The 12805-nt window shown below is 37.3% G+C and overlaps 1 protein-coding gene across 1 annotated transcript in view; it reads right to left on the reverse strand.

Moving 5' to 3' along the window:
• Positions 1–11518, reverse strand: part of OPRM1 (opioid receptor mu 1) — a 73076-nt gene extending 61558 nt beyond the window's left edge. The window contains exon 1 of the mRNA XM_003797864.2: positions 11006–11518. The gene's annotated coding sequence lies outside the window, so the exon portion shown is untranslated. The remainder of the gene's footprint in view (positions 1–11005) is intronic.
• Between the last annotated feature and the right edge of the window lie 1287 nt (positions 11519–12805).

Here is a 12805-nt window from a genome sequence, read left to right on the forward strand (position 1 = left end):
GTACCCCATGATTGCATTAATGTACACAGCTATGATTTAATAAAAAAAAGAGGACAACTATAAGTAAATATGTCAACAATTTATTATAAACCTAATGATCTTATGTGGCAGGGATTCTAAACATGTAATCTTTTAAAAATTTATTTTATTTATTTTTTAATTTCACATTAATATAAGGGTGTATAAGATGAAGTCATACTGCTTGAATTTGTTGGGTAAAGTCCAAGTTGTAGCTGAGCCCTTCACATAGTCTTTAATTTTCTTAAGCCTCAATATATTATTTATGTAATATTCCTCTTTGTTGATGTTTCTTGTTTAGCCTAAATTTTCTACTTGAAGAATAATAATTTATTGGCTATCAGTCTAGATTTAACATTGGTATCAAGTCCACATCATACACATTTTTTTTTTTTTGAGACAGAGCCTCAAGCTGTCCCCCTGGGTAGAGTGCCATGGCATCACAGCTCACAGCAACCTCCAACTCCTGGGCTCAAGCGTGTCTCCTGCCTCTGTCTCCCAACTAGCTGGGATCACAGGCACCCGCCACAACACCCGGCTATTTTTTGGTTGTAGCCGTCATTGTTGTTTGGCAGGCCCAGGCTAGACTTGAACCCTCCAGCTCAGGTGTATGTGGTTGGCACCTGAGCCACTTGAGCCACAGACGCCAAACCATCATATACATTTTTAATAAAGATATTTGTTTCAAAGCAATGCATTTAGTCATAGCATTGATGAATTCCAAAAAAGCAGTAAAAGCTACTTCTCTTCTTTGAATTCCAAAATCTATTGGCTTTAGTTATTTATATAATTGCCATCATCCTACACTTACTTTAAAAGCTCAGACCTAATTCTTCTGAGAGTAGCTGTTAATGGAACACATGATTAGCAGCTATTAATGAGGAACACAGACACAAATACTAGGCACAGAACAATTGCAGCAGTTCAAAGCTCAGGAAAAAAGGGGACAGTTAAGGTTTCATTACAAGAGCATTTTATGTATTTGTGTAAAGATATTTTCTATGTTACATAATGTTTAAATACATTATAATCCAAATGTATTATAATACAATATTATCCCTGATCACTGCACTGTTGCATAAACATCCAGTAAAACGGACTAGGTATAATTTATTTATATGGTAGAATAAACCAATAGATAAATCCAACCCCAAAACTCTCACATCAACCTCCACCAGAAACCTAACAGAAGGCACCAGGGATAGAGTGGATAAAATCTCTAGACTTGAAATCAAAAGCAGCACAAAATCGAGGCCCTCATATTCACTTCTTTGGGACTTAAAGTACTCATGCTTTCTACCATTTGATTTTTTCCTCTGTAAAATAAAAATGTAAGAATCAAGGAGGTTTTGAAGGATGACATGTAAATGAAAGAATTTATCCTTTGCCTTTGAGTGTTTATGTCTTGTTGTATGGTCTGTGGCCTAGAAACCAGCAAGGAGAACTATCAAAGCTATTGCACTATATTCGATAGTTCAGAATTGACCTTAAAGGATCTGATTATTTTAAGGACCTGAAGGTGGTGTCTTTGGGTTCAACTCTTTCAATAACTTATCCAAACAACTAGTTTAAGTGGTCCATAGTTCTAAATACCTTCCTTAACACCTGGATGCTTCCTTCTATGTGAGTCTTGCTTTCACTTGCTAGTTATGAAGGTTTGCCATCATCCCGTGGAGTGACTCTTATCACTTTATGTTTGCATATTTAAAAGTTGCATATTTTTACATATTTAAAAGTTATGGAGGGTTCAGGGAATGTTTAACTTTGACTCAAATTGCACAAAAGCAAATTGTGCAACCCAAACAACTGCACCCCCATAATATATTCTCAAAGAAAAAAATTACTGATGATTCAAAGAGCTTCTGTTTATCTAGGTTATTGTTAGCACCGTCTATCACACTGGAAATAAAAACAAGGGTTTTTAAAGACATTTCTTAATCACTTCATTTAAAGTAACAGCAATACACCTGTTACATGTTAATATAAATATTTTTCTAGGAGAACAACCTTAGTGAGAATCGTGGCATTGTTTTGCACTTGTGGTTCTTTTAAGTGTCTTATTTAGATGAAGACAGTTGGATTCTCATATCTGCTTCTGCATTCAGTTGGTGGCACTACATTGATTGGTTGAAGTGTGTGAAAAAAATATGGACTTACCTAGATATGTGGCTGGAAAAAGGAAGGTTATTTTTTTAGTGGGTTTTCCATGTAATTGTGAATATTTTTCTTTAGCATTAAACTCAAACTTAACAACTGCTAGTTTCTTCAGTGTAAGTTGGAATTCATGGATGTGGAAATGACATCAACACATTTTTTTTGTTGATTCTACAGTTAAATCCATTGGTCTGTCTTCGACTTTGAATGAATGTGCTGCTCATACCTGATTTTGTAACATTATCCATTGATCATGTGGGAAATACATTGTATTAGTTAGTTGCATTATGTCACTTTGCAAATGTGGAACCATTTCATTATATAATAAAAGCAAATCACATTTGTTAATAACAGCACTGGTCTTACGGGAAATTTCTTTACAGTGGAGAACAGAAGTTTTCCAATTTTCAATTTTGCTTCAAAGCCTAAATTTCATCATTGGTAATAAATAGTTTCAGTTTTCCTTGAAGTGATACACTCATTTCCTTCATTTTCAGGAAAATAATCTGAAAATGTCGAATGAACATCATATACTTAGTCATTCTTTAAATAAAAATAATGTTTCGTGGAAAAATAATTAGTTTGATTCACAGATCAGATAATCACACAGGAGCGTTTCTTTCCTTGGGACAAGCATCTCACTTTGGATGGTGGCAGAAATGTTTTATGTACTTTCCATGGCTTCACACAGAATTTTAGAAAGATATGTACTCTGGGGTCGAGATTTAATAAAATGAATAGTTTTCATTGATCCATCAATGACCTAAGAGTGGCACTTCCTTTTTCCTTTCCTGTGACTGCGTGTCTGTGATGAGTACAGCTGCTCTCCTGGTGTGGTGTTCCTGTCTCCATTCCTGCGAAGGGGCTGGCAGTTTTATGCACTACTTTTGCTCTGTGGATGCAACTTCAACACAGTGAAAAAGCCATTTAATTTTCTAGAATGATGACCAATATAGTTTTGACCTCATCAATCCCTAAACGGTGTCTCAGAGACCCCAGAAACCCCTAGACCACACTTTCAGAAGCCCCAGTACAGACGATTATAAAAACATCTTGGCTGTCTTGCTTTTGTTTCCTGTCAATCTGCTGAACATGTGTTCAGCATGTAAATTATCCTACCATAGCCTCAACCACTCTCCAAAATAAAAAAAAAAAAAAAGAAAACAGGTTGACCCCATTCTTATCTGTCTACTGTTCTGTGCTTTCTTTCCCTGAACTTCGCGCTCCACGGATCACAGAGAACAGGGTGGGAGCAGCACTTCTCTAGTGATTCAATTCTGTTCTTAAACATCTGCTTTTGAACAAAAGACCCTTTTACTTTGGTGTTAATAACACTGGGCTGTTCCATTATCATTAAAATTGACATATTATTCATGCGCTCACCTCGGTCTTCCTGACTTACACACCGCCTCCACTCTCCCACGTCTGGCCTCCCTCTCCAAGGACTTGAACTTTCATAATGCTGAACCTACTGGCATCTTAGTCTTTATTTTATAAGCTCTCTCTTCTTGATAGTCTTTATCCCTTCTCCTCTGTATAACTTGATTTCTTGATTATCCTCCCACTCCTTTTTTCCCCTTTGAGACAGAGTCACATCCTATTGCCCTGGATAGAGTGCTGTAGCATCACAGCTCATAACAACCTCAAACTCTTGGGCTTAAATGATCTTCTTGCCTCAGCCTCCTAAATAGCTGAGACTATAGGGACCCCCCACAATGCCTGACTAGTTTTTCTATTTTTAAAATTAGTAGAGATGGGGGTCTCACTCTTGCTCAGGCTGGTCTTGAACTCCTGAGTCTTGGGAGATCCACCTGCCTTGGCTTCTGAGAGTATTAGTATTATATGTGTGAGCCACTGTGCCCTGGCCTAACCTCTCACTTTCGACAATTATTTTTGTTTGTTTATCTTAATGACTTCTTTTTCCTTTGCTTGCATCTTAAATATTAAAGGTTTCCAGCATTCTCTTTACTAACCTTCTCAACAAGCTCTTCCAGAATGATTTGAGATTTTAACCTATATGTTGACAGACCCAATCTATAACTCTAGCTCAGATTTTTGTTTGAAGCTTCAGATTCTTATACATGTGAGTTTGGAAGACGTTTCTACTTCAATAACTTACAGACACTGGAAATGCAACATGCCCAAAGTATTCTCACCTTCCTACCCAAACATAATTTTCTTAACGGTATCACCGTTCTTTGAATTTTCCAAGGCAGAAACCTGGCAGCCTTCCTTGGCCTTTCTAGGTGGGCAGAATCTCATAGTGCTTAAACTATCATAAACTCTGAAGCCTCATTTTTTTTGTAAAACCCTGTCCATAGTCATGGACAACTCACTTGACTTGTTCATGGTCTGGTTTTTTCCTCTATAGCAGTGGTTCTCAACCTGTGGGTTGCGATCCCTTTTTAACAATGAAAATATATTGTGGCATTAGGAAGGTTGAGAACCACTGATCTATAGTATTTTTTTAAATTGAGACAGAGTCTCACTTTGTCACTCTCTGTAGTGCTGTAATGTCACAGCTCACAGCAACCTCAAACTCTTGGGCTCAAGCAATTCTCTTGCTTCAGCCTCCCTAGTAGCTGGGACTACAGGCACCCTCCACAACATCCAGCTTTTTTTTGAAGATTTAAATTCTTAAAGAGACAGGTATACTCCTTATTTTAAATCTTTAAAAATTTTCTGTACATAAAAGAAAAGTTGTGGCTGGTGCCTGTGGCTCAAAAGAGTAGGGCACTAGCCCCAGATGACGGAGGTGGCAGGTTCAAACCCAGCCCTGGCCAAAAACTGCACAAAATAAAAAATAAAAAAAAGAAAAGTTGTGGGCAGTTCCTGTGGCTCAGTGGGTAGGGCACCAGCCCCATATGCTGAGAATGGAGGGTTGGAACCCACCCCGGGCAAACTGCAACAAAAAAATAGTGGGTGTTGTGGCGGGCACAACAATGCCTGTCTTTTTATTTCCTTAACCAATTTTAACCAATTTAAAAGTACAGAATTTACCATTCTTTATAAATATGTTAAAATTTCCTCCTCTTAAATGTAAATGCATTTCAAGCAGAGGCTCTCATAAGGGTACAGTCTGTCAGATATTCTACTAAATTTTTAAGGAGACATGCCTGAATAGATATACATAAATATATGTCTCTTCAAACATTTCCTGATAAGAGCCTACAGAATTATCAATAATAGACTAGAAGATTTCTAGCAAATCTCATCTGGAACTGTGTTTCCTTAAAATTATTGATGTATCCTTTAATACAGTGGCTAATGTTTATGTCTTTATTTTTTGAAACTAGAACTGATTTTCTGAAATTTAATTCTGAGTCACAGTTTTGTGTTACATGATTTTATTTAGGGTTTAGAAAAAGATATTTAGTCTTAGAGTGTGGGGATGAATTATTTTTAATTTGGCTCATAAAATTTTTGAGGGCAATGTCAAGATTGATTCTTCAAACAGCTTGTCTTTCTAGAAATAATCTTACAAAATGACCAATTTGAAAGACTACTTTCATTTAGATGTTCTTGTTCTAGAATGCTGAGTTTTTTTTAGAAGAAGAAACAGTTAATTTGTTGTCACATTGCACTTATACTACCTTAGAAACTGTCAATCTTGTATATTAAAGTATTTTAAAGGCAGATCAAATAAAAAAGGGGACACTGTTTAATATACAAAGCCCCATGGAGGACATCAGAAACCTCTACAAGAGAAGGGGGCAATGGTAAGCTGGATAAACTAAGATGGTGATACTGTAAAAAAAAATTGTGATGCACTGAAAAACAAAATTTGTAGGGAAAAACTATGTGTTCAGAAAGAGAAGATATTAATGGGGGTGAAGATGGTGGCCCTTGCATCCAACTAGAAAATGCTTTACTTTTCCAGAGATGTTTGAAATATAAAGAGAAAGGTTATCCTGGATCTGGAGATAGTAGTATTTTCAGAAGATGAGTTCTCATTCCTGAACTGGCAGATTGGAAAAAGAAAATAACATTGTCCTTACATGAGAATATCAAATTCTTTCTCCTGGGACCATGTAAGTGGACTTAACTTGTTTTTATTATTTATCAAGACTAGAATAGACACTAGACTCCTACATTTTCATAAGCAGGTACAAAAAGACAATAAAGGGTTACTGTGAACACAAAAGAAAACTAGATATATTCTTACCTGAAAGATACATTTTCTCTAGGTTTACATAGAAAAGCTGCATGTTAAACAAAAGTCAGAAAAAACAAGCACATCTTTTGTCTGTGGTTTCCCTGGGGAGTACGATGAGTAAGCACCTCGTTCTACAAGGTGAGCAGTTCATCGCCTTTCACTTTTACGTGGTGTGATCATAAGTATGTCCTGTTTGATTGATGAACGGTTGACTTAATCGACTGAGTGGATTGAGTGGGTAGATGGGAAGACACAGCACAGTCAGAGAGCAGCTCTGCACTGCCACGTGAGTGGTCTGATCTGACATTTTTGCTGGGTAGGAATTATGTTATTTCCATTTTCCTAATTCAGAAACTGAAGTTCCAGTTATTCCAACAACTTTACCTGTACGGAGAATGAGGACTTAAGGAAGTTGGAAGTTGGGAAGCTTTCTGCCGGCTTCAGACTCCTTCCCTTCCCTCTTCCTTCTTACAACTCAGCAGAATGACAAACTCGTTTTCTGGAAGTCAGCTGTGTGCCAGGCATTGTGTTGGGTGCTTGACCTGGAATAACCCCTTCAGAGAGGTGCTACTCTAAGTCTCTGCATCCAGGCAAGTGAACTGCAAAAAGATGGAGTGAAGAACTTCAGAGCGTCCCTTCCCGGCTTCTGATGCCATCTGTACACAGGGTACGCGAGATCATGGTATATGTAATGTTGCTAGATATTATTAATTTCTTGTCCTTGAGAATTGTACATTTTGTGGCTCTAACGAAATGTATATGAGTGTCTGATTCTTCATTAATTTGATAGCAGAGTATAATTTCGACCTTTTGGATTTTTGCCAATCTAGTAGGTGAGAAAAGAAAATTTGGTGTAGTTTTAATTGCATGTCTCTGATTAGTGAGGTTGGACATCTCTCTTTAGAGTTAAAAGATATTTGCCTTTGTTTTTCTGTGATCTCTCCCTTTACTTTCCCATCCCATTTAAAAATAATGTTTATTCTTTTTCTATTTATTTGAGGAGCTTTCTTATTTTGCTCATGGTATCTTTTGCCATACAAATACAAGTTTTTATTTGATGTATTCTTATTTGCCCATTTTTCCTCTTCCATTTTAGCCTACAAAAATATTACATATTTTTTGCTACTGCAAATGTAGCCGTCTTTTATATTATACCTTCTATTTGGTTATGTTTATATCTAGGTAGGATATTACTTTGGCTGTGTTAACTTTTTATGCCCCAGGGGTTTATTCAATTCTCTTATTGTTTAAGAGAATTTTTTTTTTTTAGAGGAAGTTCAACTTCACTTTTTGCATGAGGTTACATACCTTCAATTATAGAGAGGGCGAAATTACTTCACCTTCAAATTCAAAACCCCATTAAAAGACTTAAAAATGCTTATACTTCATAAATTAAAGGACATCTGTGCTCAATGAGCCCAGCAGTGACACATCCAAGGCCATGAAGCTTACAGTGAAGTCTCTGCTCAGCTGGGCTCTTTTCTAAATTCAGCAAAAGCAAATTCCCCTTCCTTTCAATAGTTACGAAACTTCCCTGAAGGTGTTTGAGGTGTAGTCGCGCATACGCGGTTTCCATGAAGAATTGGTCCCTTCTTCTCGTGGTCTGTAAGTAGCTATTTCTCTATGGCTCTTACTCCTCATGACAACCACTCGCCTTCCAAGACTTCTTTCAGTAGTAGGAAACCCCTCACATATCGAGTTATGTTTTACTTTCTCTCAATCTTCAGTGTCTTTTTAATCTTACTTCGAGTGTGGCCTGCCCAGCTCACCCTTCCAGCACCTCTGTGACCTCATTTGTTGCACCATTCTCATCATTTCCTCCACACTGCCTCAGGGACTTTGCGATTCAGATATTTCTCCCATATGTCTCTTTTACTCACCCCTTCACCTCCTTAAGGTTTCTTACCAATTAGATCACATAGATCAATAATTTCTTTACTAACCACTCCTTTAAAGTAGCATCTGCTCATGGGTACATCCTGCGTTGGCCCGTTTATTATCCCTCCTCGTGTCTGTAACCTTTACTCTGAGATCCTCCAGTTCTCTCTCCCAGGTAGGTGACCTGCCCTGTCCTTTATTTCTATGTTCGGTAATACAACTTTCTTTGGCCAATAGAGTGAGCTGGACGTGACTGTGTGCCAGTTGCAAGCCTGGGTCTCAAGAAGTCTTGGCTACTTCACTTCTCCAATACTCCTTCCAAGGCCCTGAGGACATGCTGAGACCAGTCTGTGGGAGGGGAAGACACATGTGGTCAGAGCTGAGTTGCCCCGATTACCTCCAAGCTCAGCCTTGACCATCCTATAGTCAGCCAATCCCAGCCAAGGTCAGCAGAGGGGACTGATCTCAGATGCATGAGCAATAAACATCTATTGCTTAATGCTGTAATTCTGTGGCCATAGAGAGGCACACCACTGACACTTGGTTTTACTGAGCTTTATATCACAGTCTTCACTGTCAACCTCTTAAATTTTACTTGTGTGTATATTATTTTCTTACCCTTTAATATGAACTCCATGAAAGCAGGGAATTTTAACCAGCATGAAATTGGTTTTCCATAAACATTTGTTGGGTGAATAAATTCACAAATTCTTTCTATAAGTTTCACCAATATGCACTGAATGACCTTGTTGATAGAATTTCTCAAACTTTATTTTTTTCACACACACACAAATGATTTAAAGTAAATGAACATAGTTATTTCTAAACTCTTCTTAAAATTTCATATGCTATTTGTATTTTTTTCTGTCACTTGGATTAGTTTTTCTTTTAAATTTGGTCTTGTCTCTTCCAGGCAGCTTAATTACTTTGAGATTCATCCCTGTTGTTACGTATATCAATAGTTCACACCTTTTCATTGCTGAGTAATAGTCTACCATGTGGGTATTTCCAAAATTTATTTATCCATTATTATGTTTGTCGATGGCCATTTGAGTTTTTTTTTCGACTTTTGTCTATTATAAATAACACTGTAATCAACATTTGTTTCCAAGTTTTTGTGAGAACATACACTTTCATTTGTCTTGGATAGATACCAGGAATGGAAATTGTAAACAAAATTTTTACCTTTGAGACTGAAACTTCAAGCTGGGCACTATCTGCCACGTTAGCCCTTTGAAGATATGACATCTAAGAGAGCTTGAAAATAAGATGCTGTGGTAACGATCACTGTTTTACCAAAAGCGTGAACTCTGAAAATTTGTTTTTCTGCCTAAGTCTACCCAACAGCTCTTAGGGGAAGGAAAGAGACATATCCATTCATGATCCAGAACAAACATTGATGGTCCATCTACCTGCTCCTTTCTGAGAGGCAATAATTCTTAATAACTTATAAATTACAGTAAGTTTCTACATGACAGCAATTAGAAAACATGCTTATTTCTACTAAGTTTTACTTACTTGAGGTTATTTCAGAAATTTGTCAACTATTCAAACTTACGTATTAGAAACCCTAGCTTGATATCCTTCTGTTATTCAGCCAATGGTAAGCCCTTTGTTGAGGCCATAATTACAAATACTCAGTTGCATTGAGATCGCTGAATTGGTCCCAGCACATAAGTGCAAAAAATGCATTTAATTCTCGGTTTCACTTGTGTCCTTGAGACAGAGATTTCACGGCATATGGAATTGAACTAAAGAAGATATCTAGATGTTTACATTTAGAAGTAGAAGTCCAGTGATGGACATTATTCAGTTGAATGTTAGAGTATTGTTTGAATTGTTTGGAAGGTTGATTCATCTTGACTCTTGAAGTTTCGCTCTTTTTAATTCTGAATGAGTAGTTTTTCATATTCAGATTTAAATTCAACTTCTCTGCAAACATTGCTGCCACATAACTTTAATCGTACCATCTGTATTTATAGTCCATCTGTGAAATAAATAAACAAATGGGCCTATTTTGTCTTCTATTCCAACAGCTGCTACAAACGATCATTTTTAAAGTGAAAAGGTTCTAAAATATCTACATGTGATTAAATGCAAAACTGTGAAATCATCTTAGATAGTATTGTGGTTAGAATAATTTTTATGTTTTCTTGTAGCACTCAGGTAATTGAAACATATGCATTATTTCAATTCAAATTACTTAGGCTTAAATTCTTTGTGTGTGTGACTGCAGAGGTCATGAGGTAGGTTACATTTATACTAAAAATCCAACACTTTTGCGAAACTTTTAATCTGTTCAAACTTTTCTTCTGCCCTTGGCTCATTTTTGTAAAGATTTAATTACCATCACTGGGAGCTCTAGATATCCCTATAAATTGTCCAAGCTCCAAAATGTATCATACAACTAAGAAGTAAACAAGATCAATGAAACAATTTCTATAAATTGTTCTATAATTTTTTATAATTGTTCTATAAAGCCATCATTTGGCATAAATTTCATTGCTTCCATAGCTGCTCAGGAAAGACCTAGACATACTATACAAATGCACAAATGCACCTTAACTTTTGACCTTCCGTAGTGTTAATGACGGTGTTTGTGTTTCTGTTCTTCATTTGCCTGCTCTTCTATCATGGGGACAAGGTCATCTGTATGACCTTGAGGTTATTTCAGAAACAATTATGGCCTCAACAAAGGGCTTTCCTTCAGGAAATGAGCACCAAGTAGCCATTCCTCTTCCTTTCCCAGCAAATTCCGTAGAAAAGTTTCCCTAACAAAATAAGTCTACTCTGCCTTGCCCAGGACCGTGCCAATCTCAGCAACGTCCTTGTGCTGCCGCTTCTGCCATAGTGGGATGAGAATGTCAGAGTTCTATGCTCTAGGTTTCCAGGAAAAATTCTGATGGGATGCCAGGGTTGGTCTTTCTTCTAGAATGACATTTATTGCATGTAGCAACCACAAGAGCAAGGAGCTGCAGTCACATGAAAGGCAGAGGCCCTTTTTTATCATCTTAGAGCAACTCAGTTCTGCCACATCCACTTGACTGAATTGTTGTCTGTAGGAGAAAGGGGCGATTAGTTCAGGCAGCGTCATTACTGTACACTGTGTGGGGATGCCGGCCTGACCCAGCTGCTCCTTTGTGCTTGTTTCCTCTGTTTTCAGCAAGCTATTGGAACGCAGACTTAGAGCAAGTGTGCAATATTATGACAGATCGCACCTCCTCGGAGCTCTGGGGAGTATTCTCCTCCAAGTGAAACTGGAGGGCTTCCCAGGTTTGGTACTGATGGATTTAGTCCCTGCCTATCTCTTTAAGGGAAGACAAGCTAAGAGTTATTGGATGGGAAGAAAGCTTGAACAACAAGAAAATTTGTGATGAGCCAAGTGCAATTTTGTTAAGATTTTGATTTTAAACTTCTAGTTGTCTATGTTTAGATAAAAGATCCCAAGTAGTTTAAAGTGGTTTAACTGCAAAGCATCTCTGCTGGTTCCTAATGTTACTTGGACCACTCCATTCAAAGGGTGACCTTTCCAAATAGATAATCCTCTTCTTTAGAGAAGATAACATCCTATTGGTTGTCATATCCTGAAGTCTATTACCAAAGCACTCTTTAAATTCATTTAATCTTCATAATGGTGCCATGAAATTACTGCCATTTTATAGATGGAAAAACTGAGATAGAATATAAAAGTAACTTGCCCAAGTTCACACTGGTAATACGGAGTGGAAATGAGAATCATTTGGGTAGTTTGGTCTCAGGCCTGTGTTCCTAAACACAGTCCTCCTGGGGTTCATTACAATGTATCTTTTTTTATTGCATGATAAGAATGTTTTAATATAGCACTGAAAACTCAAATATGCTTTAACAATTTATTTTTAAAGTATCCTAAATTGACGACATGGAGAAAAGAACAAGTTTTAAGATGATACGATGCCATTTTTTTAAATAATGAAAGATGTAGCATAGATGGTGTATTAAGTAAGTAAGGTATTTATGTACATTACTAATGATACAGCACGAGTATGCTGTGAGTATTCAGTCCTTAAACCCATTCTTTACGAGCAGACCCCAGCAAGTGGATGCCACCCTGCTGGATGTCACATCCTGAGCCAATGCAGCTTCCAACAGTGAGAAATTGAAAGCTGGGTTCATTGGATTACCCCAAATTACATGTATCTTTAGGAGTATTTGCTTTGGAGTCAGACAAGCTAGGCTGAGACCTTAGATCTGGTATTTCCCCGCATCTCCTTCTATTTATGTTTTACTTCATTGATTTTGTTCCAATTAATTTCTTCCAAGTTATTTGTCACTCATGGAGTCTCGACTTCCTCATCTCAGATCACTTAATAATGTTTCATAAATTTAGTTCCTCACAAGAACACTCTTGACCTTTATTCTGATAGAGTTAATTTGCCCTCTCTTTCCTCAACCTGCTTAATAAAAATATTATGCACCCATAATAATTAAAAATAATTTTTTAAAATTAAAAAGTAAAATCTCTTTCCTCTCTTGACTTTTATGACATCAGACTGCCCCCTCCTCCTCTGGCCACGCCTTCTCTCTCTGCACCTGCAGACCGCCCCCTCCTCCTCTGGCCAC

This window comes from Otolemur garnettii, unplaced genomic scaffold, assembly GCF_000181295.1.
Source record: "Otolemur garnettii isolate 467f Iridium unplaced genomic scaffold, OtoGar3 scaffold00126, whole genome shotgun sequence".
In the NCBI taxonomy this organism is placed as follows: domain Eukaryota; kingdom Metazoa; phylum Chordata; class Mammalia; order Primates; family Galagidae; genus Otolemur; species Otolemur garnettii.